Source organism: Phasianus colchicus, chromosome 12, assembly GCF_987193195.1.
Source record: "Phasianus colchicus chromosome 12, bPhaCol1.hap1.1, whole genome shotgun sequence".
Lineage (NCBI taxonomy): Eukaryota > Metazoa > Chordata > Aves > Galliformes > Phasianidae > Phasianus > Phasianus colchicus.
In genome coordinates, this window is record NC_143447.1 from 15,361,038 (window position 1) to 15,387,498 (window position 26,461).

At 41.9% G+C, this 26,461-nt stretch overlaps 1 protein-coding gene across 5 annotated transcripts in view; it reads left to right on the top strand.

The window, feature by feature from the left end:
* The window catches only part of MCTP2 (multiple C2 and transmembrane domain containing 2), a 142,868-nt gene that overhangs the window by 15,272 nt on the left and 101,135 nt on the right, over positions 1–26,461 (top strand). The window contains exon 1 of one of the 5 annotated variants that reach the window (XM_090149062.1): positions 8,381–8,464. The exons of 1 other annotated variant lie outside the window; for it this stretch is intronic. The gene's annotated coding sequence lies outside the window, so the exon portion shown is untranslated. Of the gene's footprint in view, positions 1–8,380; positions 8,465–12,575; positions 12,866–26,461 lie in introns of those variants that run through there. 3 more of the 5 variants (XR_016470436.1, XM_090149060.1, XM_031587772.2) reach the window with 3 other exon arrangements.

The following is a 26,461-nucleotide window of genomic DNA, read 5'->3' on the forward strand; positions in this document are numbered from 1 at the left end:
GGTCTCATTCCTGCTTGCACATATTCTCTGAACCTTGTTGTTTGCATAACCAGAAGCATATTTCCTGACTGGCGTGCAGCCCTGGGGTTTATTAGCTGTAGTCTTGGATGGGGGTGAGTTGGTGCTCAGAGCTGTGCTCGTGCTTTGTGTGTTCTGCTGCTCTCTCTCTCCTAGTCTCACTCAGGGTTTTCAACCTGATTTAACTGTTCTGTTCTATTCATGGTCCCAAATACTGCTGCACGTGCAACTTAAGCAGATATGATTCCCACAGAAATGGCCATGTTCCAGCAGGGATGGTGAACCAGGCACACCAAAAATGCAGAGGTACCTAGAAAATGACCCATGCCAATGGTTTTAGACTCTCATGCAAGTGATGCTCCAAATGGGTTTCTACTTATCTTTCTTGAGTATGACTGTTTTTTTTTTATTATGACAGGCAGGAGGTTTAGCGGTAAAGACAGCAAAAACAAGCAGGGAGCACTGATTAGCATACAGTAACAAATACTTTATAACAAATAGTTATAAAGCGATTCCTGTTGGAGATTAGAGAAGAATCTGAGCTTTTCCTTCAATAACAGCGATCTTTCTGTGGAGCTGAGATGTTATGATCAACTAAAGGGCAGACTAATCCACACTGGAAATAGGACACAACCAGCCATCACTTCTACATGCAGTGTAATCCACGGTATCCTACAGCCCAAAGAAATTAATGTGCTGTAACAAGTCTGTGACGTGCTGTTTTCCCATCAGTGAGACGCAAAGGAAGAGTGGGGGGAAATATTCATTTCAGTGGGAGGACAAGGAGGTGCTCCCGTTAAGTCTGTCTCATGTTGCCAACGCGGAAGAGAAATTTCTTAATTTTATTTTATAACTTCACTAAATCGTGTAGGAGCATCAGGCTTTGAATAAAGAAAAGCACGGAAGAAGAGAGTGACTCAAAGGGTGATCTGTCTTACTGAAAGCGGAGTTAAGCTCTGTGCACTCACTGTTCCTCAGACTGTTTTCCCACCTCGTAAGGTTTATCCTTGAAGTCACGACTCACCCGTGGCTACGGGGGAAGCAAACCTTGTAGTCTGCACAGGATGTTCGTAGTATTTCTGGAGGGATAAAAATAACTTTCCCAGTTTCAATTAGTCGTTTTAATGATAATTTTGGATTTGTGTAATGACATTTGGCAGATTCCCGGAGATGCTGTCTGTTGAACTACCTGTGCTGTAAACAATATTCTCAATCTATGATGCTACTCCATCAGCTGAGAGATGTGATGGGTTGGAAAAGAAGCAGTGTTTTCCTTCCCGTTGTTTGTGAAATTCAGTGTGTTGAGCTTCACTTTTAAATTGCTTAATTCCTTGTTCATGGCATTTCCTAGCTGTTGAGGTTCCAGGAAATACCTATTAATATTGAAATGCAACATTGCAACTCCAGTTCCTTCCTATTAATGGGAAAATAACTGCGCTCCTAGGTTTAATTTCTCTGTAAAAAAAACTGTACTACTCAATTTGACATCTAATTTTTCCCTTTCTTACAGGTAAAAAAAAAAAAGGGGGGGGGGATTAAAGGGAGAAGGAATAAGTGGCTATTTGGGTAGGCCACACATCACTCTGTTGGCATTAAGAAAGTTCATGCTGTATCAGATGTTCTCAGCATTCCACTCTTAAAAGAAATTGAAAGAAATCTATGTATAATACTGTGCAAAATATTCATAAGGGCAAATGGAGTATTCCATGCTGGTGTGTTGTTTTGCCACATGCTCTGAACCAAAATTGGGAAGTATTTTATACTTGCACTTCTCAGACAAACACTTCTCTTCAGACAAATTAAAACAATATCTAAACTTCAGAAAGGAATTTGACTTCAGGTGTGAAGCAACTTGCTCTATCAGACTCCACGTCTGGCCTAGCTGCTGCTTTCCTATCGTTTAAGAGCTAGGGCAAGAGCAGTAATTGCAGTGGGGGTGTGATTTGGAGAAACCATAATGATACCATGGGACTTAAGGTATCATCAGTGGGTTCTCTGTGTATAGCTGCTGGAAAACATTGCTGCTCCCTGGGTTATCCACGTCACATCCCCCTGCTGGAAGTGGCCACCTCAAAAGCCCTGGCAGGGACATTCCCATGTTGGGGAGAGGCAAGGGGCAGGGAGGAGGCAGAGTTCCCTTCTGCTGTCACCAGCGTTAAAGATAGCATCTTCAACACCAATTTAATCTGTTATTTTTCTGAGCTGCTGTGTTCTATAGTTTGTAATCTCCTGTGAAATAGAACTAGAATGGTCCTAAAGCACTAAAAGAGTGTTTGTGGCTTCTGGACTAGTAAGACTTGCGGATGTTCCTCTGGACTCATCAATTTTCATAGGTTTGCCTGTAACCCCAAGATGGAACACGATCTATTTACTTTCCTAAATTTCAAGTTGTTTACTGGTAGAGGGAGAAGAACTTGCTCAGAAAAAATATACGTGCCTCCTTTTCCCAATATGTACCCCTCTTGTTCTCATGAGTCCCTGTCTAACTTTCTTGTGTGTTTTAAGGATGAGAGTCTGGAAGAATTCCCAATTTGCTTCATTTGAACACCACTGTAATTACAATTTCACTCCTGGCCTTCAGCAGAATTGAGCATCTCATCTCTTGGAAAGGAACATACACAGGAAAGCAAACAAAAGTACTTACCAGCTGGTGCTGGGTGAATTGCACTGTTTGAAGTTCAAGGTTATTGAGAATAGTATTTGGTATTTATGTGGCTGCTTGGCATGCGACCTTTTATAATGTTACTCATACTTGTGTATAAATACAGATATATATTTATATATGCTTGTGTAGCTTCTCTCTTGATGAAGAAGCTTGGTTTCTCAAATCTTTCTTGATCTCTCCAGATAATTTCTTGTTCCCTCTTAGCAAATGGTCTCAGTTGGTTTCTGTCTTTCTGGGCTCTGCAAAATAGTTCTCTTTTTACAGCACATAGCGAAGGCTGGCTCCCAGAAATGCTGTGACAGTGTGATTCCAACACTGAGATGTATGGCTTGCTTTCCTGCTGCCAGCTCTTGATTCCCACTAGTAGACGTTTCTGCCTCTTATCTATCCCTTCTGTTCTCCCCTCCATCACCCAGCAAATGGCTTCAGACATTGTATGCTGAGGGTTCGGAGAAAGCTTTGGTCTCATCCTGTTGTTCTAACTTTGTCACAACTTCCTTCATGAGCCACTAGGTCAGTTTGCAACATGGAAACGCTGACTGTACTAAAAGAAAGCTTTAAAAGTTATTGTGGGTGAATACTTCTTCCCAGAACTGTGAAGATTTGGGTCCCTGATGTCTACTGAGCTGGACAGGCAACAGAGTCCCCTTCAGTTGTCTCCAGGATTTATTCCCCAAGAGTGTGACTTTTACTGAGTCGCACTGCAAGGGAGTTCGTTAACTTTGTAAAGCAAACCATGCCATCTTATGCTTGTAGTACCGTGTTGAAATTTCTGTAGTCTGTCCTTTGTATGTTCACGGAGGGCATGGTGAGCTTGCTGAAGAAGGAACACAGCTCTTGTAAGGATATTACTTGCAAATGTCTCTTATCAAATCTGGAATAGGTTGAGGTGTGTATAAAAGCTCAGAGGAGTTAGGCAGCAAGTGTTTTCCTACAGTGAGAAAAACTGTGGATTTGAGGGCGAATTTCATCCAATTTGGCTTTGTTCTCTTTCAGATATTAATCATTTCCATCAACTTAAAATTCATCAAGGAATTGAATGACGAGGTGCCTAAATAATGCACAGCTTTGGAAAGTCTTGCCATGCGATTTATGGAAATGCTGTAATAATGCATGAATTATGCTAAGCATTAGAAAGTCCTTTCAAGCACCCACACTTAGCAGCCTGTGTTTCTCTTCCTGTTTTCTTCTGCTCCATGTATTTTTCTTTACTCCAGACATCCTGGATGGTAAATGTGCAGGCATAAAAAATATATATGTATCTTATGGTAATTCCGTCCTATAATATTTGACTTGTATCCCTGTGCAAAGAATAGCATCATTTCCCAACTTATTGATGCTCACGTATCTCTTATCAGAAGTGCTGGAGTTGGATGTATGAAGCACCTGGCTGTCATTTCTGGCTGTTACCTAGAAACATCACTCAATTTCCAGTGCTCTCTCTCCCCTTTTACCACCGAGTCCTTAGGTAAACTGTTTACATTAAAAACCTTAACAGTAACCTGCTGGGTTTATCAGGATGGGTGGAGCGGAAGCAAGCATGAAATACATTAATGTATGCTTATTTTATGTCAGCCTCAAACTGCTTGACACAAGGATTAGGCATTCTTTAAGGCTGCAGTACTATAGATTTCTCATCTGGCACTAGTGGTTTATAGGGGCTGAGTGGCTGTGGTGATCCTCTATAAACAATGCAGACATCTGGAAGATGAATTTTAATGAGTACTCTCAAAGCTAAGTGCTTACCTCTCTTTTACACCTCAAATTGGCCCATTTTTTATTGTTACATCAGAGGGCTGGTCTGTTTTTTGAAATTGTCTACAGTCAGGGTGGATTCTGTCAAAGCCAGAGGAAAGGCAATGTAGCACAACACAGAGATGGGGTTCTCACCTGGCCTTGCTTAAGCAAAGCTTTAAGCTCTCAGCCAAAACACCTGGACTTTTTTAGAGGTGGGATTAGCGTTTTGCATTGAGGAATTGTTTCATTTACTTCTGCCTACGCAAGAGACTTCTGTGTTTCATGTTCTGTCTGCAAAATTTCAATCGTGTTCTAGGAAAGGCTCCAAAGTAAATTGGAGCAGCTTCAGGGGCTGTTTGAAATCGTAGCAGCAGCCCCAGCACTTCATGCTCCTCCACCCTGTGCCTCTTGCACCACCGCTCTGCAATAAGCTCAGATCTTTACCTTCCCACCGAAAAAACTGCTCTGCGTCACTGCTAGGTTTTCCTAGGCTGGAAAATAGTCCGATCTGCTTTAAAATAAGCAGAGAATGAGAGCCTGCTGGCTTTGCTGGGAAATGAGCATTCACCAGTTATTGTAACTCAGCGTTACTGTTTATATTCTGAAGCTTGTAGACTGATGAAATAGGAAGAACGTAGCTAGAATAATTGCTCCTGGGAATTGTGCCCGGGTAGATGCAAAGTTAACCATTCCTAAAGCTGCTGAGGACAATTTCCCCAAACTTCCAGCATTGTGCAATTAACCAGACACCTTCTCTGGGGTTTCCACTTTCTTCAGCTCTAATAAATACTAGTTCCTGCCAGAGGCAGCACAGAGAAATTGATGGATTGATGAAATGATCCAGTACCAGCAAATCTATAGCTGCAAAAATAGCCAGTTATTCTTATCATTTCCTTGTTCTGATACAATTTCCTGCCCTCCCACCAAGATTGCCTGGATGACAGATCTGCTTTGAAGACAGTTATACCCTCTGCAGAGCTATGTACCTCTTCTCTTAGAAATAGCTGTTGAGCAGTGACTGGGAGCAGGGTGAGAAGCTGAGCTGATGTCAACAGCCTTTGATCACATTTGGCATGTATCTGGGGAGGATAGTACTTGTTCTTAATGTTTGTGGTTGTACTGCACTGAAGCATAGGAGATATTCTTTGCTTGAAGAGTTTTACTGTACCTTCTATAGGTGTGGTGATCGGCAGCCTGCTTGGAACAGCTCAGAAACAGGGATGTGGGGACCACAGCAGCAAGCCGCTCCCAGCTCTGAATACCAGCTAGTTTGGGTATGTCTCTGCTCAGCAATGGAGGAAGTTGTGTGAGTTTAACAGGGTTCTGGTAGTGTTGGTTTTATTTATTTTTTTTTAAAGTGGGTTAATGAAAGATTGCAACTGCATCCCTGTTGATGGATCCGAAAGCAGTGATGTCTGGCATGTAGTGGTGAGGAGCAGATGGAGTTGGTTACCCTTTGGCATGTACAGCTGTCCTGGGTGTAGGAAGCATGGCAGCCTTTAATACTACCATAAAGACCTTTTGGGATCTTTGTGCTACTAGGTGTCTTTGACAGCTGGCCTTTACAAATTGGTCACCATCATCAAACCTCGTTAATTTTAGAAGTGCTCAGTTTTAGTCATTCCTAGGTTTTAGATATGAAGGAGGGATTGAAATGAAAAGACTGAACAGTGCATGGGTTGGTGCTATTCAAAAGTCTGTTTGCTCATGGGAAATCACTTGGAAAGCCTTGCTTGGTAGTACTCTAAGCAGTCTTGGGCTTATGTCTGCACTGAAATACTTGTTCTCATCCAGCACACTTAAAATTGTGCAGTGCATTCAACACCTGCAAGTGTCTGCAAGACTAATATCCTTCCGTCAACAATTCTAGTGAGTCTGATCAGTCTTTTCCAGAAGATCATTTAATAAATATGGATGGAGTCTGCTGTGCTTCTCGTTTTAGAGCCTGGATTTAGATACCTTCATCATAGTACCACAACACCTTATTAGGTGGTGATAAATACTGTAATAGAAGGGATATTCATTCATGTCAGTTTTGAAGGATGAGCAGCTTGCTTTCTAGCTATTAAATACAAATAAACACAGTTGAAGTCTCTCACGTCAAAACTATGGCTGTCTGCAAATTTTCCTCCCTTTACCTACCCCAGCTCAGAATTTATGACCAAATGCCAATTCCCACAGAGACAGTGAGAGGCAGGGATGTGCTGTACTGAACATGCGCTTCTCTGAAAGTAAACATAATGGAAAATACTTGGTACAATCTGGTACAGAATACAACATTTAAATTCATTTCCCTGTTTCCAGATTAATTTAAATTAATTTCCATTTTCCTAGACAAGTTCCAGAACTTGTCTAGAGCACAGTGTATTACTCTTCTGGTTTACTTTTCCATGTCCTTTCCACAAGGATCAATTGGTCAGAGGAGATAACGTACACCAAGAATCTGCTTTTAACACTTGCTTTTTTTCCTACTCTGTGGACGTGGGGAGAGGAAGAGGCTTTTCAGGAGAAAAGCTATAAAATATTGAATGGCTGTATTCTTTAATTTGCCAACCCTGTATTTCTTATTTGCACTGTTCGTAGTCTCTACAGCTTGTGCTTTGTGTTGGTGGACTTCTTCAGATATAAGAACATAAGGGAATGAATATAGATTAAGGAAAAAAAAAAAGGAATGGCTGAAAAGAGCAAATATCTCCAGGCTTCAGTAGATGTGTTCAAACCATCTGCTGCTCATATTTATCAGTGCTGAAGGTTGCAGTCAAAGTCAATTTGGTGATTAAATAAATTTTAGGCTAGAGGTTGCTATGGGATATAACAATCTTTGTATGTTACTGACCAGTGCCTTTGGTATTCTGTAGCTGCCACAGTACAATTAATGATGTGTCAGTAGTAAGTTTTAACCTGTAGCTACCCTTAGGTTTAATGTCTAAAGCAGATAATAAATATCAGCAGTTTGAACAAGGCAGTTTAGCTGGCGTCAAAGCAAAAGTGGGTTTAATATTGGAGATGCAAACTTCTGTCTGCTGGCCCCTGCTGCACTCAGAGCTCAGCAGGAGCTGAGACCACCTTCATCCTTTCATGGCAAGATCTCTGTGCTGTTTGAAACAACTACTGAATAGCAAAAAGAGGGAAGGAAGCAGTGGTGTCGCTGATCCTCACTGACTTCAAGGACCAAATACTTCATTGTAACTCTGGAAAGAACACTGAGTTGAAAGCTGAAAACTTTATGGACTCCATTTTCCTAGAACAAGGAGTACCAGCAGAACAGCCAAACCAAAATAAATCACTTATCTTTTCCTTCCTTCCCAAATACTTTGTTACTGGAAGAATCAATATTATATTCTATTCCGGACCGTTATCGATTTTTTATAAATATATATTCCTATATGATTGAAGCCAACAATAGAACAAAGACTTAGCTCATCGGTTATGTTAATAACTGCTGCTGAGATGTATGAGGATGAACTGAGGTTGGTAAATTGCTTGGAGATTCTTGGATGCAGTTCCTTATTCTGCTCCCTGTGTTTCAGCTGTAGCAGTTGTCAGCTGCTCTCAGAAGCAGGTGGATCCAGTGTACAGCTCTGCACTACTTTGGGGATGAATCAAAACATGACTTTTCAAATGTTATTGAAGTCCACTGTTTGCACAAGAAATAGTCCTCTGCATCACTGCTCAGTGAGCTGTCAGGAAAATTACTACGCAGGATAATAAATTATAAGATCTGTCACAAAATGCAGCATGCTTGAATAATTTTCAAAACTATTAATAAATCCTGTGTAGTTGAAACAACTGTCTCTGTTCTTTCTCACCAGAGACAGCTGATTGAAACGTAGTCAGCACTGAACGGTTTGACATGGTTGAATTGCACTCAAATATGGGCACGTGACTAAAAAAAAAAAGAGGGAAGAGGAAACTTGAGATTCTAGTGGTTTCATTTCTTGGAAGTTTAAACTCAGGTTTCAGCATGCAGCGTTTCCACTGTTTGGGCAGAAAAAAGGCCAGGGACAATTCTTCACTTCTGAGGTGAATCACGATGAGTGGAAGGTATGTGTTTTTCAGGATAAGTTATTGAAGTTGAAAGTGAGTATTCATGTCATAACTGATTACCATTGTTCATGTTTAATCCCGAGCTATCAACAAGTCAAAGCGTCCTAAAGTTTTGAGTATGTTTGTGTAGTTACACAGTGACTTGCACCTTGCAGCCTGTTTGATTTGCATTCTGGGAATGGCTTAATGTTCGTGGACATGGGGAGCAAGCACGCACTTGGTCCTGCTCCAAATTCTGCCTGTAAACCAGGTGCTCAGCTGCAGTTTAGAGACCTGTAATTCTGTGCTGGGGTCACCAGGACTTCTTGGTTTTAATTGTTCAACTCTGTAATAAAAGAAATAGAACAGGCAAATGTTGCCGTGTGGTTTTGAAACGCCTTCGTTGGTTGTGTACCTGAGGGTTTTTGCCCTAGGCTAACAAATGTCAAAGCAATCTGTTAAGTAAACTTGTGCAAACAAGTCAGTGTTGAATAGCTGGGTTCAGACAATTGCTTAGAAGCAGGCTAAAGAGATCTGTAGAGCTTCTGGTGGTGACCAGTGGTCATGGCAGTGAACACCTACTTGTAGATGGGACAGGAGACTTTTAGAGGAGTAACACCCAAAGCTTTGAACTCTAAAAACTTGTATAACTACACACAATACCTGTAAGGTCAGGGGAAAGGGTGTTTTAATGCAAATGGAAGGACTACTTTTTCTTGTGATTGGGTCTCCTTGTGTCTGGTGCTGCTTCCAATTCCCTTCCTTGTGCCCTGGAAGATGTGCTGTTGGAAGCAGTCTACACAGAGAGGTGGCCTAGATGTTAATGCTTTACTTGTTGCACCTCTGAAAGATTGCAGCTGAATTTGTGGTTTTGTGTTGAACTACTCTGGACAAGTTTGGTTAACAACTGATTGAGTTATATTTTTCCAGTAGTTGTACTGCAAGGAAAAAAACAGTGAGGGAGTAAAGTTGCATTTCTTTTCTTTGCTGAGAAAAGAGCTTTTATTTCTTTCATGAGAAAATGAGACATTTTCACAAAAGACAAGTAGAATTTGATAATGCCAACTGTAGGTTTCAATTATATATATTTTTCTCTCTTCTTCTCCCAAAGGAATTGTTAATGCCATCCTTAATAACATCTAGAGAAAATCGTTTGTGTGTGTGAAGGGAAAGTTGTACTGTGGCTCACTGGAAGTAATCCATAGAGCTGCCTGGAAAGGTAATAAGGAATTTTTAGATACATGTGTTTTAATTTTTTTTCCAATTGAAATGATTATTGCTATATTTTTGACTGTGCATTCATTCGTTCATGTGCTTTTTACAGCAGGATTTGACTAATGTTGGACTTTGACATAAACACTAAATGAGTTAATAACAACTGACATCGTAGCTCTTGATGGCTTCAAAGGGCATTGGATGCATTCATAAAACATCCTCAGGTTGGCTTTGCTCATGTTTCACCACTGTCTGTACCAAGGTTTTGGTGATCCTTTATGGAATCATCATAGAATGCTCTGGGTTGAAAAGGACCTCAAAGATCATCTAGTTTTGACCCCCCTGCCATGGGGAGGGTTGCCAACCACCAGACCAGGCTGCCCAGATCCTTCCAAAGTGTTGTCTTCCTTCTTCCTTTTCCCCACTTGAATTTGTTAAAAATGAGCTAGTAAATAGGTGTGCTGTTACAGATGGAAGATAGAGGCAGAAGAAGTGTTCTCAACAGTTCTGATTTCTTGCCTGTTGGTAATAATTTGTTGACTAGGTTGCTGTGAGTATGTAAAATAGAGAACAGAAGACCAAGAATAGATCAAACAAAGTTTCTATAGGGGCTGAAGAGCAGTAATGACTCACCACACACGCCAGCATTCACAGGAACCAGAAAACAGATATGGCTTCACACTCAGCATCTGCTTTACAGTGAGACAGATGTCTTCAGTAAACAAGCAAAACTAACACTTCTGTGGGACAAGTTGTCACATCTGTGACAAAGTTCTCATTTTGGTGGATACTGGATGCAAGAATGTGATTTTTGTATTTCCATTTTCCTCCTGGTGCATACAAGCACACCGTCACAGGTGTGGCAGAGATGCTGGCGTGTGTTTTATTTTTTTGCCACTCTAAAAATGGAGAGTCTTTTCTATTAGGTGGACTTTGAGCACGCTTAGCATTTTGCTCTTTTGGCTGCAATCTTTGACAAAACATGCATAGAACTATTGTTATGAAATGCATTTTGTGGGATCATAGAATTAAAAGTTTTTTAAGGACTACATAGTTCTTGTTCCAGAACTCACCTGATTATCTGAACCTTTCTTGTTTTAGATGAAAAGACAAAAAAATATTAGTGGTGCAAGTCTTTTCTCTGCTTTCAGCTTAGATAGTTCATCACTTTTTCTGTTCTCAGCAAAGTTCCCCTTAAAGCATGTATTTTTAGTTGCACAAGCTAAGTAAAACTGGCATCTCAGCATTCAGCAGAATTTTGGAAAGTCATATGTACTCTAGGAGTAGCTGCATATTTGCTATAACAGTGACTGTGGTAACTGATACTCTCATTGAAGTAGTGCTGGAACATTAGGAGCTGGCCACTCAAATAAATCAGGAAGCAAAATACAGCTTTGTCAATACTGCCTTTTGCCCAGGCCCTATAAATACCTCGTACATGTGAGCAATAACCTTAATGATGCCTATGTAGCTCCTTGTGCCTCATCCTGTAGGTTTGTGTGGGACTGGCAAACGTGAATTCTTCCTGCCTAGATTTGGTAGAGATGAGGGTGATAATATGCAAAGTTTTTTCCATGTTTTCTTTCAGTGCTTAATGTAATTGTTCATTGCACTATGACAAATCCTCACCACACGTGCATAACGATTTGTTTCACAATAGCATAACGTAATTGCATCACCAGGTTTTACTGGGTGATGTGAGGTGTCACTATATCAGCTGTGCTCTTAAACGTATACTCTGTAAAGCCACAAGAATGACCAGAGGGATTGAACACCTCTAAAAGGACAGGCTGAGAGCTGGGGCTGTGCAGCCTGGAGGAGAGAGGGCTCTGAGGAGACCTGAGAGTGGCCCCTCATCTAAAGGGGGGCTGTAAGAAAGGGGGACAGACTCTTTAGCAGGGTCTGGTGTGATAGGACAAGGGGAAATGGTTTCAAACTGAAAGAGAGGAGATTTAGATTGGATATAAGGAAGGCGTTTTTTTGCAGTAAGGATGGTGAGGCAGTGGCACAGGTTACTCAGAGAGGTGGTGGGTGCCCCTGGAGATACCCAAGGTCAGGCTGGAGGAGCTCTGAGCACCTCATCAGCTGTAGGTGTTCCTATTTGTTGTAGATGTGTCAGACCAGTTGACAGGGTTAAGGGTTAAGGCTAAGGATCCCTTCCCACTCAAATTATTCTGTGATAATATGTAATCCTTGTGAGCAGAAGATGGGGAAGTAAGTAGATTCCACTACTAAGCTTTCATTTTTACTGACTGTTTTGTGCCTCACATAGTGATACTATGGTCAACGGAGGCTGAACACCACAGGAAAGAGCAGAGACGTTTGTCTTGCATGAGATCTTTTGGGCAGAAGTGTGGTGGAGGGTGAGACCCACAGAACACTGCCAGAAACACACTGCTGCCAAAGTACCATTTGCCTTTCCATGCCGTGCCGTACTGATGGGGAAAATCCAGGCTTGCTTCAGCTGCATGCCTGCCAGTTAAGTCACCTCACCCAGCCCTGCCTTGACTGCCTTGCCTCAAACACACAGCTGTGCTACTTCACTCTCTCGCTAAGCACCTGAAGATGCAGCCAAGAAAGTGTGTTACGTGGCAATGCTGCTGTTGGTTTTCTTTTCCCTTGCCTGTAGTCACACGTGCAATTTCCTTTCCAGCTCCACCCTTGCTAAGGGCTGTCCACCACCTTCCCCTCTGCCCGCGGGCCTTTGGGACTAAACTCGGTGGGTTGGGGGGATGCTCTGGGGGACAGAGTGCAGGTGATGGGGCGGGGGGGGGGGAAATTTGGAGATAGGGATTGGTGATGGAGGGATAGAGGTATGGGGAATGGTCCTGGAGATGGGGCTGCCCTGAGGGGAATACTCTGAGAGGAAGGAAACGGTGTTATAGGATGCTGCGGTGAGAGAACAGACGGCTGCCGGGGGGGATGCTGCGATAACCGCAGGAGGTTCTGGGAACGGCCCCCACCGGACCGCGGCAGAGGCGGGGGAAGCGCTCAGGGAGGCGGCGGTGGCACCGCCCCAGGCCGGGGGTGGGAGCGGAGCGGAGCGGAGCGGGGAGGAGGAAGCGGAGCAACACGTGCCCTCCGCTGGGCGAGCAGCGCGGGCGCCGAGCGGTCCGGCTGGAGATGGCCGTGCCCGGCTGGCAGGTAACCCGGCTCGCCCCGCGACGCGAGGCTGCGGCTGTTTCTTGTTGTTATCTGCGCGGGGTAAATACAGTGGCTTCTCTTAAAAATCTAAGCTGCTTGTGGGAGCGGGACTTTGTGCTGCTTTTAGGGGAATTGGTGGATTTTGCCTGTTTTGCGGCTGGCCGAGTTGTTATTGGACATTGTTCTTATAGCGCTAAAGTATCCGGGGGGAGTAAGTTTGTATTCGCGGCTCTGCGCTTAACTCCGCTCTTTGCTTTTGCTTTGCAACGTGCAGCTTTTGCGATGCAGTGCAAGAGGCTCGGAGCAAAGCGGTCTGGGTCGTGTGAATGTTTGTTATCTACGTAAGAAAGTTGCGCTGAAAAAGTGCAAATGGCTTTTACTCGATCCCTGATCTGATTCGTCCCAATTGCTAACTGGAAAGGAGTTTAGTTAAGTTTAGGCTGTAGTTAATCAAACTACAAACCGGTTGGTCAAACAAACAAACCTAAAATAATAAGAAAGGGAAAAAGCATTCACACACATACATCAACGTGGCAAAATTGTGTTAAGAGCATCTTCAAGAGAGGCTTGAGAAGTAAGCCATCACTCTTTAAATAAAGACACCCTGCTTGTAACAAGAAATAATCCGATTTTTCAGTGGTGTTTGCATAGCACAGCTATAGTAACTGACAGGGAAATGCTTCATGCCCTTAATGTTACGACATTCACTGGAAGCTAAGTTACTGTGACTGTAAGAAAATGGAAATTCTCACCTGGATATTTTGGTGTTAATTTTTTGGCGATTGAGCCGTAGAGGTTGTCAGGTACGCTGAAGTAATTTTGGTTGTCTCAGCGATGATCCTATTGAATGGGTGCTTCTGGCTGTCAGGGTGAATGGGAGCATTTGAGTAATAATCCTATTTGTTTGATTTCTTGCTGCTGCTCGCTGCCGTCATAAAATAGCTTATCGTGAGGCAAAAACGCTTTCAGATGGTGGAGTCTGAGGGTGGATTCAAAGTGTGCAGCTCCACTTTGCAATCACTGCAGGAAGAGTTTGAGGAATGCAGTGCAGAAAGGAAAATTTCATTTTAAGATTTTTTTAAAAGCACGCTTCATTTTTAGTAGAGATGGAGGTGTTAGAAGCATCTTTAACTTTGCTGACATTGAAGAAACCATCAAATAGGTTGAATATGGAGATTATAGAATCACTTGAGTTGGAAGGAACACTTAAAGGCCATCTGTTCCAACTCCCCTGCACTGAACAGGGACACCTGCAGATCAATCAGGTTGCTCAGAGCCTGGTTCAGCCTGACATATGTGTGTACATATGTGTGTATTGAAGCTGTTTATTAAAAGCTGAGATGTAAGGAGCACCTGCAACTACGCTTGGTACAGGTAGGCACCTGAACAGCACGGGGATCCCTAAAATTGACCCCAGTGCACAAGGTCGTAGCAGAGGGGTGGAGGTTGCTTGTCCCCTCATTTGAGGTAATTACTACCAAGATTGGATCAGCTTCAGTGCAAGGAGCATCAGCTGCAAGACTGGATCAGCTTCTTTTTTTTCCGTGATATCTTTTGTATGAGTTTAAGCTGTTTGCCAGGTAACCGTGTTGATGAAATTCCTCTTATTTGAACAGATAATTGTTTATAATACATGCTCAGGCAAGAATTGTTCCTAAGGATGTGATGCTGAGGCCCTCTGGGTTTTGGGGCTGTCTATGCTGAACCGGGTTGGGCTGGCATGTGGCCTGCATCCCGTGGTTACCCCCACAGAGATTTGCTGGGCAATACTGTACATCTCTTTGGCTGGTTTGGTTTAAGTCATAGTGAATTGCTCATCTCCTCGTCTCTGAAGAGGGTTTTTTGTTGTTAGCTGAAGGTTGCCGTGAGACCTCTGCTAGCTGTAGTGAAATTCATGCACGAGTGCAGCAGCTTGAGGTGTTGCTGTGACTGGAGAACCTGTTTCGGTCACTCATCCCTGTACTCTGAACTAATTTCAGTGGGGGGATTTGAATTTTGGTCTCTCTGGGCGGTCTGTGGAGATGTGGGGCCTTCTAGCTCACTCTGGGGGGGAGAAGGAAGCTTCACCTTGGCGGAGGAGGCCAAAGCATGCTAAATATGCCCTAATTTCCTCTGTACCGGTTCCATCCTTGAGTGGAAAATTGCTCCTGATTTCCTCAGATCTAGAGGGTTTATGTTGGCATCCTTCCCACATTCCCATTTTACTTCAAGTTGTATTTATTAGACAGCATACATGCAATAGAAGCTTGCTTTTAAGTGACAGGACCGCTTTTCCCCAGTCTATTCCTACCCACATTAAGCAGTTAAATGTTCCCCAGGTCCTGGGGGACTGTTTCTCAAAATGAAATTGCTCTTTGCAGGATTATGAGGTTGTCAGAGACACAAGTGCCTCCAACACTGCTTTCAAATTGAGTATCAGCCTAACAGCTGCACCTGAGAGTGCCTGTTGATGCTGTAGCAATCAAGTGATGGAAGAAAAGGAGTTATTCGTTTTTGGGCCATTTAGGTCTCTAAATTTACACTTTGTTTGGGGGGGGGGGTATTCCCTTTAAATGAGAGTCCTGAATGAGGGCTGTAGAATCACGTGCTAAGAGAAACTGGGCCAAGTTTCCTGTCCAATTGGTCCAATGATTGATCGTCTTATTAAATGCCTGGCAATTTCTCACTTGAAGAAATTAGATTGGGTGTAACTACAGGTTTACCAGCATTGCCACAGAGTGGGGTGATAGCTGCGTTGGTGGATTTGCTCTACCTTAGGCAGCAATTATAAGGAAGTTGTTAATAAAACACTTCATTTGTTAGCTGCGCTCCATCTTCCCTGGATCTCCAGTACTGTGCAAATAGTAGGGCACTGTGGGTGCACTGTGTGCCTGTGCTGCCCTTAAAGTGAGGAGGACATCACTTCTGAAAGCAAACTGTCCTGTTGTGCTGTTGCCACCCACATTATAGCTTGTCTTTCTGTGCTAAGGCAAATACCTTCTCCTGTGTATTTTTATTTGTACTAACTCATCATGTAGCCACTGTGCTGATGTAAAGCAAGTTCCTGTTAAAAGTATTTGGGAATTACAAGTTTTGTTATTGTTCATTAAAAATGCAGTCCTTAAAACAAGGTAAAACCTCACACAGACAGTTGGAGGCAAGCCAAAAACCATTTGACCTGTCCTTTCCACTTAAAAATTGCTCATTATTTCATATACCTCAAAATCTGAAGTGAGAATAAATGGGAAAAGTTCAGTGATTTTTTTTTTTTAATCCTGAGTTTCTTGTCAGTGAGAGGAGATGCTGGTTCACACGTAACTTACCCATGGAACTCATGAGCGTATAGCTTATTCTAAAAGATTTTCTAAACTTTTAAGACAAATCCATGTAGGAAAGTGTTCAAGAGCTGTTAATCTCAAAGCTGCAGCTATGATTTCTAGCTGAAGCAGCCCCTAAATGACAGATTTCTGGAAACCAGGAGATTATTTTGCAGGTGGAGTCTGTATAATTTGCTGATCTTAGATTCTTTTTTCTGAACACCTGCTTTTGGTCAGCATTAGAGGCGGCTTATTGGGCTGAAGTGGTATTTGGAGCAATGCAGTCCACTTACATGCTGTATGGGATAAAAATTTGGAGGCATTATTTTCAGGTCACCATTACTTTGCCCAAAATCTATCCCAACAGGTGAATGTTGGATGCAAGTTCAATTTTCAAGCTTAGGGGAAATCTGCAGGAGCGTGCATAATACAGTTTCCTTAAATTTTGATCAGGTAGCTATTTATAACCTTCTGCATATTAATCTGATGTTTTGCATGGTTACCCTGCAGCTGCAAAGTTTCATTGTTTTATCAACGAAATAATTGAATTATTTTGGGAAAATCAGAAGAACGTTATATTTTTTGCTGATGCCATCTTCTGATAAGCGCTGCACCAGGGCTGATGGTGGCAGATTGTGTCTGTGCTTCTCATTGACCTCAGCTGTTGTCTAAGAAAAACAGACCCTTGAGCTGGGAGCCTTCAAGGCATCGTGTGGAATTTGTGCTGGAACATTTCCAGCTTGGATGTGCATATTTCCAGCCTCCCTGTCGCCAGAGAAAACCCCACTTGTGTAGGTGGGGTGCATGGAGTGACCACCTTTGTTCTCAGCATTGCTTGGTGGTAATGCTTTCTGATAGTCCTTAACTGCGGGGAGTTAATTTAAATGCTTTCTTTTGGTTTCTTGGTTAACGTGTGGGGAGAGTTGAGTTAGACTGATGCAGAGGATGACTTTTCTGCTTGCCGCGTTGGTTCTTGCTTCGTATGTATTTACACAGATGCTCCTTACTAGCTTGTTTTCACTTTCCCACAAGAACAGTTTGCTACAATACCAGTAAGATAGTGACATAGGTTTTAAAATCTTTTTGTTGTTATTTTGTTTATATTCTAGATCGGGGGGGGGGGAGGGGGGGGCGAATATTCATCTCCTTCCTTTCTGGAAAGTACTTGTACCCTTGACCATTCTTCCTGTTACCCACTCCTATAAGAGCTCCATTTGTATTCTGCAAATTCTGCTTTAGCGGAGCTCTTTAGGTTGATGCAGCCTTCATTGTTACAGAAATTCTTGGAATTGGGTGTTTCTGCTGCCTTAAAATCAGAGAAAAAATCTAATTCAGGAAGAGTTCCAGCTCCGTATAATGCGATAAATTAAAAGATAAAATCTCTGGGATTTTCTTGCGAGTGCTTTTATTCCTTTTTTGCTCTTAAATATAGGAGAACTGCTCAAGAACTAAGTTTTAGCTGGGATGTGGCGTGTAATCTAGGTTTTTTGATAATCTCTTTACAGAGATGAATGAAAATGAGATGGCTATTACAACTTAAGCAGGCATTTGTTTGTAATGTCACTGATGTGGAAGTGGTAATGATATGGACTGGCAGAATTTCTCAACTCATATTACCATGGCTGTGATTTTTTTTTTTCTTTTTTAAACCTGGCTTATTTGGCTTTAAGTGGGAAGGGGTTATGGTGTTTTGTTCAATGTAATTTTATTGCAGACCAATTCCCCTTAACGTAAAGCCCTGTTGCATCTGATCTTTTTGACAAATCCAAATGAAAATATCCACATAAATTGAAGTAACACAACTCAGTTCTTTATCGCTGCTTTCAAGTGGAATGTTTTCTGGCATCTTCCCTCATGGGAAACATCTGCAGAAGCAAGTGACAAATCATTAATGTTAATTCAATAGCCAGCTTTGTTCCAGGTTTCTTGTACTTGGAAACAATTAACTGTAGAGTTTTGTTTTGCCTTGTTTTCTTTCTTTTTTTTTAATACAAATGTTTGATCTCTTATGCTAGTGGATTTCTCAGAACTGATTGTGTTTATATTGTAACTCCTTATTCCCTACTTAAATAGTGGTAATTGTGATGGTACAGTTGTGGTTGGGGTGTGATTCTGTGTAAGTGGCTGCATTATGTTTAAATTCATAAGACTATAATTTAATATACGAAGCTTATTACATGCTAGGTGAGGACATGTGAGTTTTAGATTGGAACCTGCTTCTTCTGATTCAAGAAGGATTCCTGTTTTTAACATCCACTCACCAATACTGGATGTCTCATAGTCACATATAGCAAAAAAAGATCTATCTGGTCTTTGATACTAATCAAATGAAAGCTGAAGATCAGACATTCATCTACTTAGGTGCAGAATTTGTTTGAACCAGAAGACCTCTTAATCTATTTAGGTAACTACGGGCAGTTCCCATTTCAGGACACTTGTCAAATTACTGCCTCTTGCCTCTATTTGTTAGGCACAGGTAAATGGAATCTGGATAGCTCTTAAATCCTTTTAAAGAATTACTGCATCTTTTTTATTGACAGCTGTTGCAAAAGTTTTGTTTATGAGCTCTAAGCGGTTGTAATCTACCAAGAAGAATAGGACGTTTTGTAATGATGCTAGCTGTATTAATGCAGCTTTTGGTTAGCATTTGTCAGAAGTAAATAGCACTGATTCATCAACTTTGCTTTTTGTTTGTTAATTGTAGGGTAGGTGATATTAATTTTGGCAATTAAAATTCAGTAGAACGTGTGAATGGGGCATGGTGATGAACAGTGGACTTGGTTGGTTTGATCTGCTCTGAAATCTCCTGCCTGAAGCTGAATATATGTGAAAGGAGAATTAGGAACACCCTGTGGTAATGCTGTGAGCATTTGGGCAGTGTGAGAAAGGTGCTGCAGGCATGCTGAAGGAAAGATATTTCAATTTGAACAAAATTTGCCCCGCCTCACCTGGTGAATTTACCTTGGATGAGTCAAGTCCTATGGTGTTTTTAAGGGCTGTATAAATTTTTCATGTGAATGAGTTGGTCTGGACATAGATTTGTCTCTGTGGGTCCTTCACCTGGGTACAGCATGGGGATGTGAGAAACTCTCCAAACCTGGCGTTTGTGTTCTTCAGGCAATCCGATGTCACTGAAATGGATTAAAATCCAGCAAACGCTGGCTCTTGAATAAAAGTATTCAAAATTTTGTTCTGCTGATGTTTAGGTGTCTCAGGCCAACCGATGAGGTAATCACCCTGCTGGCATTCAGGGAGAACGCTTATAAATGCTTTTAAAGATGCTCTTCAGACAGTCCTAGACAGGACAGAACCCGGAAAATTCTGGGTTTAAACAAAAAACAGTGAAGAAAATTACCAATGACATCAGATTGAATGACCAGAATGACAGTGTAATGTCAGTGAGCCTAATTCCGACAGAATGCGCTGCCTGCAGCTAGCTGCAGGGAGGTCAAAGATGTGCAACATCAAAGTTCTTCAGGAGGCTTTGTCATATAAATGAACTATCTTAGAAGATCTAAAAGTGAGTATTTAAGTTACCTGATACAAACAGTCTTTGTGATTTGGGTAGCTTTTCTGTTTAAGTCGCTTACTGGGATGCACCAGAATTAACACCGTATGACTTCACTGTAGGGTTGAGGCTCTCTTGAACTTATGCAGCTAAAACCCTGAATGGTTCACTTCATCCTTGCATTAAGTTGCGGCAAACCCATAAATTTCATTTTTTTATCTTTTTATTCGGTCTTCTAATAGTTACTGGAACTGTAGCTTGTGGTTTTCCTGAGATTGATGTCAGTCTGTAGGGGCTTCAGCTTTAGTAAAGTGAAAAACTGGTGTGTAGACTTGGTTAGGGTCAGTATGCTATTGCTAACAAATGAGAGTTAAATTTACTAACTTTTGTCTGGTTTTCTCAATGGGAAAATTGGGCTGTAACAGAACCCACAGACAAGTTGCGTATATCTTGTTCTTGGAGGCTGTAAACTCAAATGGTGTATGGAAAGGTAAACCTCAAAGTTTCACTTCTGTGAGAAATGATGAGTGGTTAAAGAGACCTATGCTGGCATAAACTTAGTCTGTACAATAAAGAAAAAAGAAGTTTAAAGGAGTCATTGGGTTTATTCTGCCGTTTGCATGCTGAACATCCTACTGCTACGTCACTTGGAGGAATGGTGTGACAGGTTTTAGTTGCAGGCTTTTGCTTTTTCATATTTAAAGTAAGACATTACTGTCTGTCTAGGATGAATCCATTCCCCAGAGCCACAGGTATAAATAAATAGGATGAAGCTCCTTCACTCCAAAATGAAGGCATCCTGATGCATGTGCTCACTTCTCCATCATGTCCTACTTCTTACCCAGAAGCTAAGCTGGTGTAAGCAAAAGAAATTTTCTTGGCATTAGTGGTTAGTTTATATTATAGCTCTTTTCCGCATTTTAACCAAATTAAATGTATTGCAGCTTATATTTATGAAGTTAGCAATGTGCCTTGTGGCTTACTCTTATTATCTACGTTACTGCCATTTTTAGAAGCATAGCATTGCTGATAAGATTTTCTTCAAAACTTATCCTTGCTACCTTATGGCCAAGGAATGCCTTAACAAGGCTTTCAAATGTGTGTATTTCCAGGAATCTTTCCCTAATAATTTTCTTCTCCTGTCTTATTATTTTCTTTAGTTTCTTATCTGAGCGTCTTTCAAAGTTGAATTTTGGAGTAGCTGAGCCAAATTATGAAGCTCCATAAACTGTTCAGGTATTAGCTTTCCACTTAAATGATCATGACTGTAACGTGGGCATAAGTGTCCAGTATCTCTGTGTGCTCAAGCTTAATTTCTTGGGTAGCTGAGAATTGGGCCTTCCAGCAATGCTGCCCTAGAAAAACTCGTCAGTGAGAGAGGTGTTTTGTGTCCCTCCAAGAAACACTTGTCTGAGATATTTATCATATGGGGATCAGAAACATATTTATTGTGGCTGTGAATGAGCTTTCCCTGCATGGAGGATCTGACAATTGTTTTCTGAACGCGAGATATTTGTTTTATTCTTCATTTAAACTTCCCTGTGATTCTAGGTTCTCCATTTCGCTTGTGGTGTGGTGACCATCCATCACCTCTCTGTTATGTGGTCACACGTCATGTTCTGGGTTGCGTGACAGCACGAGAAATGGCACTGAAAGCCTCAAACATTTCCTTTCACCAAAAGCTTCCTGGAGGCTTCATTCTCTGCAGCTTTTCCAGTCTCACCTTTCCCAGTGGCAATGCTTGGTGCAGTATACCTAGATGCAAGGATTTGCTGTATGAAGGCTGCTGGTTCTTACCAAGCTAGCATCCAACTCTTTCTTCTTCAAGCTAATACCTGAACAGTTTATGGAGCTTCATAATTTGGCTCAGCTACTCCAAAATTCAACTTCGAAAGACACTGAGATAAGAAACTAAAGAAAATAATAAGACAGGAGAAGAAAATTATTAGGGAAGGATTCCTGGAAATAGCTGATAGAAGGTGTTCAGTTGATGCCCTTTGGTAAATTGTCATTACGGGATTGTGCAGAGCTTTTAATAATCTTTTCTCTGTAGCCACTAACTCTTCAGAAGTGGTTTGACAGTACTGGTGGTTATTTAGGGAACACATACAAGTGATTTGCATATATACACAAACTTTTTGTTTTTGCTTTTTTTAAAAAAAGATAATTCAGTGCTTGTAAAAGGCGCTGCCTTACTGGGCCTCCTCTGGAAATGAGTCTCCAGTTTCCTTCCTAGGTTTGTTTTCCCCGTGAGTTATGGAAAGGGATGATCTATTTCTGTGAACCTCTTGTTACAAAAATATACCTCTTGTTACGAAGGAGGCGATCGGCTTGAAGGAGAGACTGAGGGAGGAGGCTGTAGACCTGAATTCCTTCTGGAGCTGCTGGAACACGTGGTGCTGCCTTTCTTCTCTTGTACTGCTCCTTATGTGAGCCATGGCAAGCCTTCTGTTTTACTATGTATTCTAGATGTCACTCTGTCAGTACCTGCTGACTTCCACATCACTCCTTCCCCTTGCTGCTCGTCCCTCTTCTCTTCCTCCTGGATGTGCTCTGCTCCATTTCCAGGGGTGTGATTGGAATCAAAGTGGCGAGTTAGAGAATCCAGTGTTAAAGAAACATTCCGCTTGTTGGCCCGATCTCTGTACATGATGCAGTGCCTTTGAGGGGCAGCACTCCGGGATTTTGCTTGGGGTGTGATTTGATTTGCACAGCCCCTCCTGTGATGGATGGCTGCAGGAGGCAGAGCTTCGTGCCCAGGTGTCCCTAGGGAGGTGTGATGCTCAGTGGGGAATGATATTATAAAGAACGTATCTGATTGTAGCAGCTTAATGCAGTCCTACGAATTAGGTGGAAAGAGGCCTTCTGGCACGCACAGGTACAATTACAAGTGACAGTATTTTGAAGGAAGTTGAAAGAGTGGAAGGAAATTGTGAAATACTTTTAGAAAAATGCAGCCAAGCACTTCCTCCTTCATTTCCCCGCATACATACTCATCATTTTTCTTTGGTTTCAGGGTAGGCAGAAACAAACTGAAAGCAGTACTTAGACAACTGCACTCAGGTGCAGGTTTTTTTTCTTCAGCAGCTTTCACTATCAGGTACTATCTTAAGGTGCTTGTAGCAGCTGGTGAGTCTGTTACTTCTTCTACTTACTGTCTGCTCGTAAATGGTCAGATGAAAGCTCTGCAGATTGTGCAAAGGAGTTGGAACATCCTTGTTCCTTTCGTGTCATACATGGAGGAAGATATGTGCTCGTTTCATGGTTTTGGTAAGATGGAGCTCATCGTGTTTGAGCAAATTGAGAAATGAAAAGACAGGCATGGGATCCAGACACCCAGAGCCTGAAAACTCTGTGGGATCTGAGGAGGATCGAGGTACAACAAAAAAACCAACAACCATAATTAAGGAGAGTTTTATTCAAGATGCCTTGATTGCACAGAACAAACATTCTTCTTAAGCTTTGCATTTTCCTTTAGTTCTATGCCCTTCTGCAGCAAAAACTGTAGGATTCTTCCTTGTATCAAGAGAGCAAGTTTGGTTTCCTTTGGTTATCTTATTTCCGTTCAAGTGTTCAGTTAACAAAATTGTCTTCTGTGAAGCATGAGTTTGGCATCATCAGATCATATTTTTAAAAATTCTGTGTCCTGCTATGCTTTGCCAATGAATCTGTAACAGTAGCACAGAATTGACGTGGATGGACTTGCATTATCTGAAGCCCTGAAAGGGAAACCTGAATCCGAACACAGTGGCAAGATTTGGGAGCTGGCCAAGGCCTGACCCTGCTTTTGCAGCAAGCTGGCTGTGCAATGGAGATGTTAGCTACACTTCAGCAGTGTGCTCCCTTTGATGCTTCTTAGGACTAAAAATAATTCTGATACTGATTTCCCCAGGGTAATTAGCCTGTGCAGAATCAGACTGAGATTAGACTTCTGGTGCTGTCGTAAATTTAAGCTCAGGTATTTACCCTGCACTGCAGGGCATGGATGCAGGAAGAAGGATCTGTCTTACTTTGTCTATTGTCATGTATTTATTTAATTCAGTGGCCCTTGCTAGCTGGTGTGGTCACCCCCAGGTGAATGGCCTCAAGCCCACCTAGATCAGATTTTTATTTTGGACTTGTTTTTCTCTGCAAAAGAAGCCCAGTGCTTGAAGTTCTCGATAACCCAAGAGATATCTTGTCCATGGTAAATCACGCGGTTTTATTTTAAATATTTTAAGTATGGGTGTAACTGGTGCTGAGTTTGGAATGTTCCAGGAGATACCGGTAGCTCTGAACAAAGCTCTGGCTTTGCTTGGATGTGCAGATGTTTTGTGGCTTTGTTTAGATGTACAGATAAATATTTTCTTATCTCTATGGCAGTCGATGCTTATGGTTAAGTAGTGCATTTCCAAAGAAGCAACCAAAAGGAGCCTCTGCAAAGATGAAAGCGTAGGTTTCTTTTTCTGAAGTGATTCTGTTCTTGGTTGTAATGGCTCATACAGGACTCAGGCACTTTACTGGAGTAGCAGTCCAGAGCAGATAGTTGTTGTTTAGCCAGCAGAGAGCTGTTTTCATCTTTCCCCCCCCCTTTTTTTTTTTTTTCCTCTTCAGGGAGAAATAGTTTAATTTCTGGTTACTGGTATTTATAGGAAAACTGTGATTAGCTTTGTAAATCATGTAATGTTAGATTTCATGGCAGTGCCTGCAAGGCAGGCAGAGATTGGGGTGAGCACCCAATATCAGAATCAACAGAGATTATATAGGAAGGGAGTTCATTAGTTATTATCCAGTGTGAACGTATGGTGAGATGTATGCAACTGAAGAACATCATCTTAACAGCTTCTAACGCGTGTTGCTGTTTTCAGCTACTGATTGTCTAAATGTTGGCTAGCATTTAGTTGCAGCTGAAAACACATTGATTGACCCATGCAATGTTGTGAAGATTAATGGCATGCAGACTGACCCAACTTTCTGACTTGAACTGGGGAAGTCAATTGCGCACAATGACTCCCAGATCTGTGGGGGTTGTGGTGGTGGCATGCTTGGCTGCACTCAGATCTATCTGCTGGCTTTGAGGGCGCATCTTAAGGGCTTTGGCAGGGAGTGTTTCAGGGGTGTTTCAATGAGCGTTGTGCACTTTGGACGTGTGGAGTGGAACGTATTGTGACTTCCAGTATGTAAATCAGTTTGGTTTTGTGTCCCAGTTCTGGCTTCCCAACAGGGCTGTAAGTGAAGCTGAAGTACGGGATAATTTCACTGTATTTTCAATAACTTTTGAAATCTCTCTTGGAGCTTCCTGTTAGAACATCTAAAGAATGCTTTCTCTCTGAATATTCTAACTACTTAAGGGAGTAAGTAGTGTGTGCTACTGGGAGAGGGAGCAGAACACATTATTTAAAAAAAGGAAAAAGCAAACCGGAGGACTGTGATCAGAAGGTACTTAAGGGAAGATAAACAGCTAGAAATACTCATTACATCAGTCAGACGATGTGCTGTTACCAGTTGTTGTGTCGTTAATCTTTTTTTTTCCTAGTCCCCATTGCCCCCAAAAGAGGAGATGATGAAGCAAAAGAACAAGATGTAATAAAAATGACAGGTGCAGTCCGGAGTGGTCTCTATGAAGGAAGGGATTAAAATATATGGATTGCTCTGAGCCTCTGAGATTTAGCAGCACATTACAGAATACGCTGAAGAAGATGGGCTAAAAAGATTATTATTTTTTAATTTATTTTTTTTCTTGCATAAGAGCGAGGAGCCATTCAATTAAAAACAACCAAGTTAACACTGATAACAGGAAATGTTTCTCCCTGAATGATCATTGTTTGCAGCTTTTTGGTACAATGTGCCATTGATGCAAGGAAGGAATAGAGGCTGTACTTAGAGCCACTATTTGGCAAAGTGCACCTCTCCCCGTGGGTGCTTAGGGGATGTTTGGAGATAAGCTTGGCACTGAACTTCTGAGACGGTGGAAGGAAAAGGAAAAGCTTCTGGCCTATGGCAGATAAGGATTACGTGAGTGAGCAAAGTGTTGACATAGAGAATGTGCTTTTACAAGAAATGGGCAATTCTTCTCTACAAAATATGTTTTTTTTATTGATGTTGCTCAGTGTAGAGAAGGAAAATAGAGGAAAAGTGATGGAGGAAGTGAGAATGGACTGGATTTATTAGCAATGCAATCCCACGTTCAATAGAAGCAACAGTTGTGTAAGTCAGTGTGTGCTTTTTGGGCATGGGGTACCTCTGGATCCAGTGCCAGGTTGGGTTGTGCAGTGGTCCCCATCCCTCACTTTGCTCTGTTCTCTCTGGGGAGTGAATTTCTGCACACGGGTGGTTTTGTTTGTTGTTGGTTTGGCTTTTTTTTTTCTGCATAAAGTGGGGAAGTGAAAAAAGTGCCAGTCTGCATCTGGCAGATGTCAGACTGAATTTGCACTTCAGACTGTATTTGTGCTTTTTTTTTTTAAAACCAGGACACTTGCTGTTGCAAAATAATTTTTTCATTTGTGTTTTACAACAGTAATTTGGATTAATTTGCTTGTCATGACAGCATTTATAAAATGAAAGTGCCAGTTGCAGCAGGAGTATGGGTGTGTGGATTCAGGAGTGGAATATGGCCAAACTTCTTGGCAGTGCAAGGCTGGGCTAAACAGCTTCTCTGGCCTCACTTCAGGCACCCCTGTGTTTTCCTTACACAGCAAATACTGCCAGCACTGCTTGGTGGCAGATGCTGAAGCATCTTTGCTGCTGTCCTGCAAAAAAAAAAAAAAACAACTTTGTATGTTTTTTTTCCTCTATTTTTTTTTTCCTTCACTGTGGTTGTCTGCCCTGGGGAATAATTTGCTTAAGGTGGGTTGAATACAAGTGGGACTCATG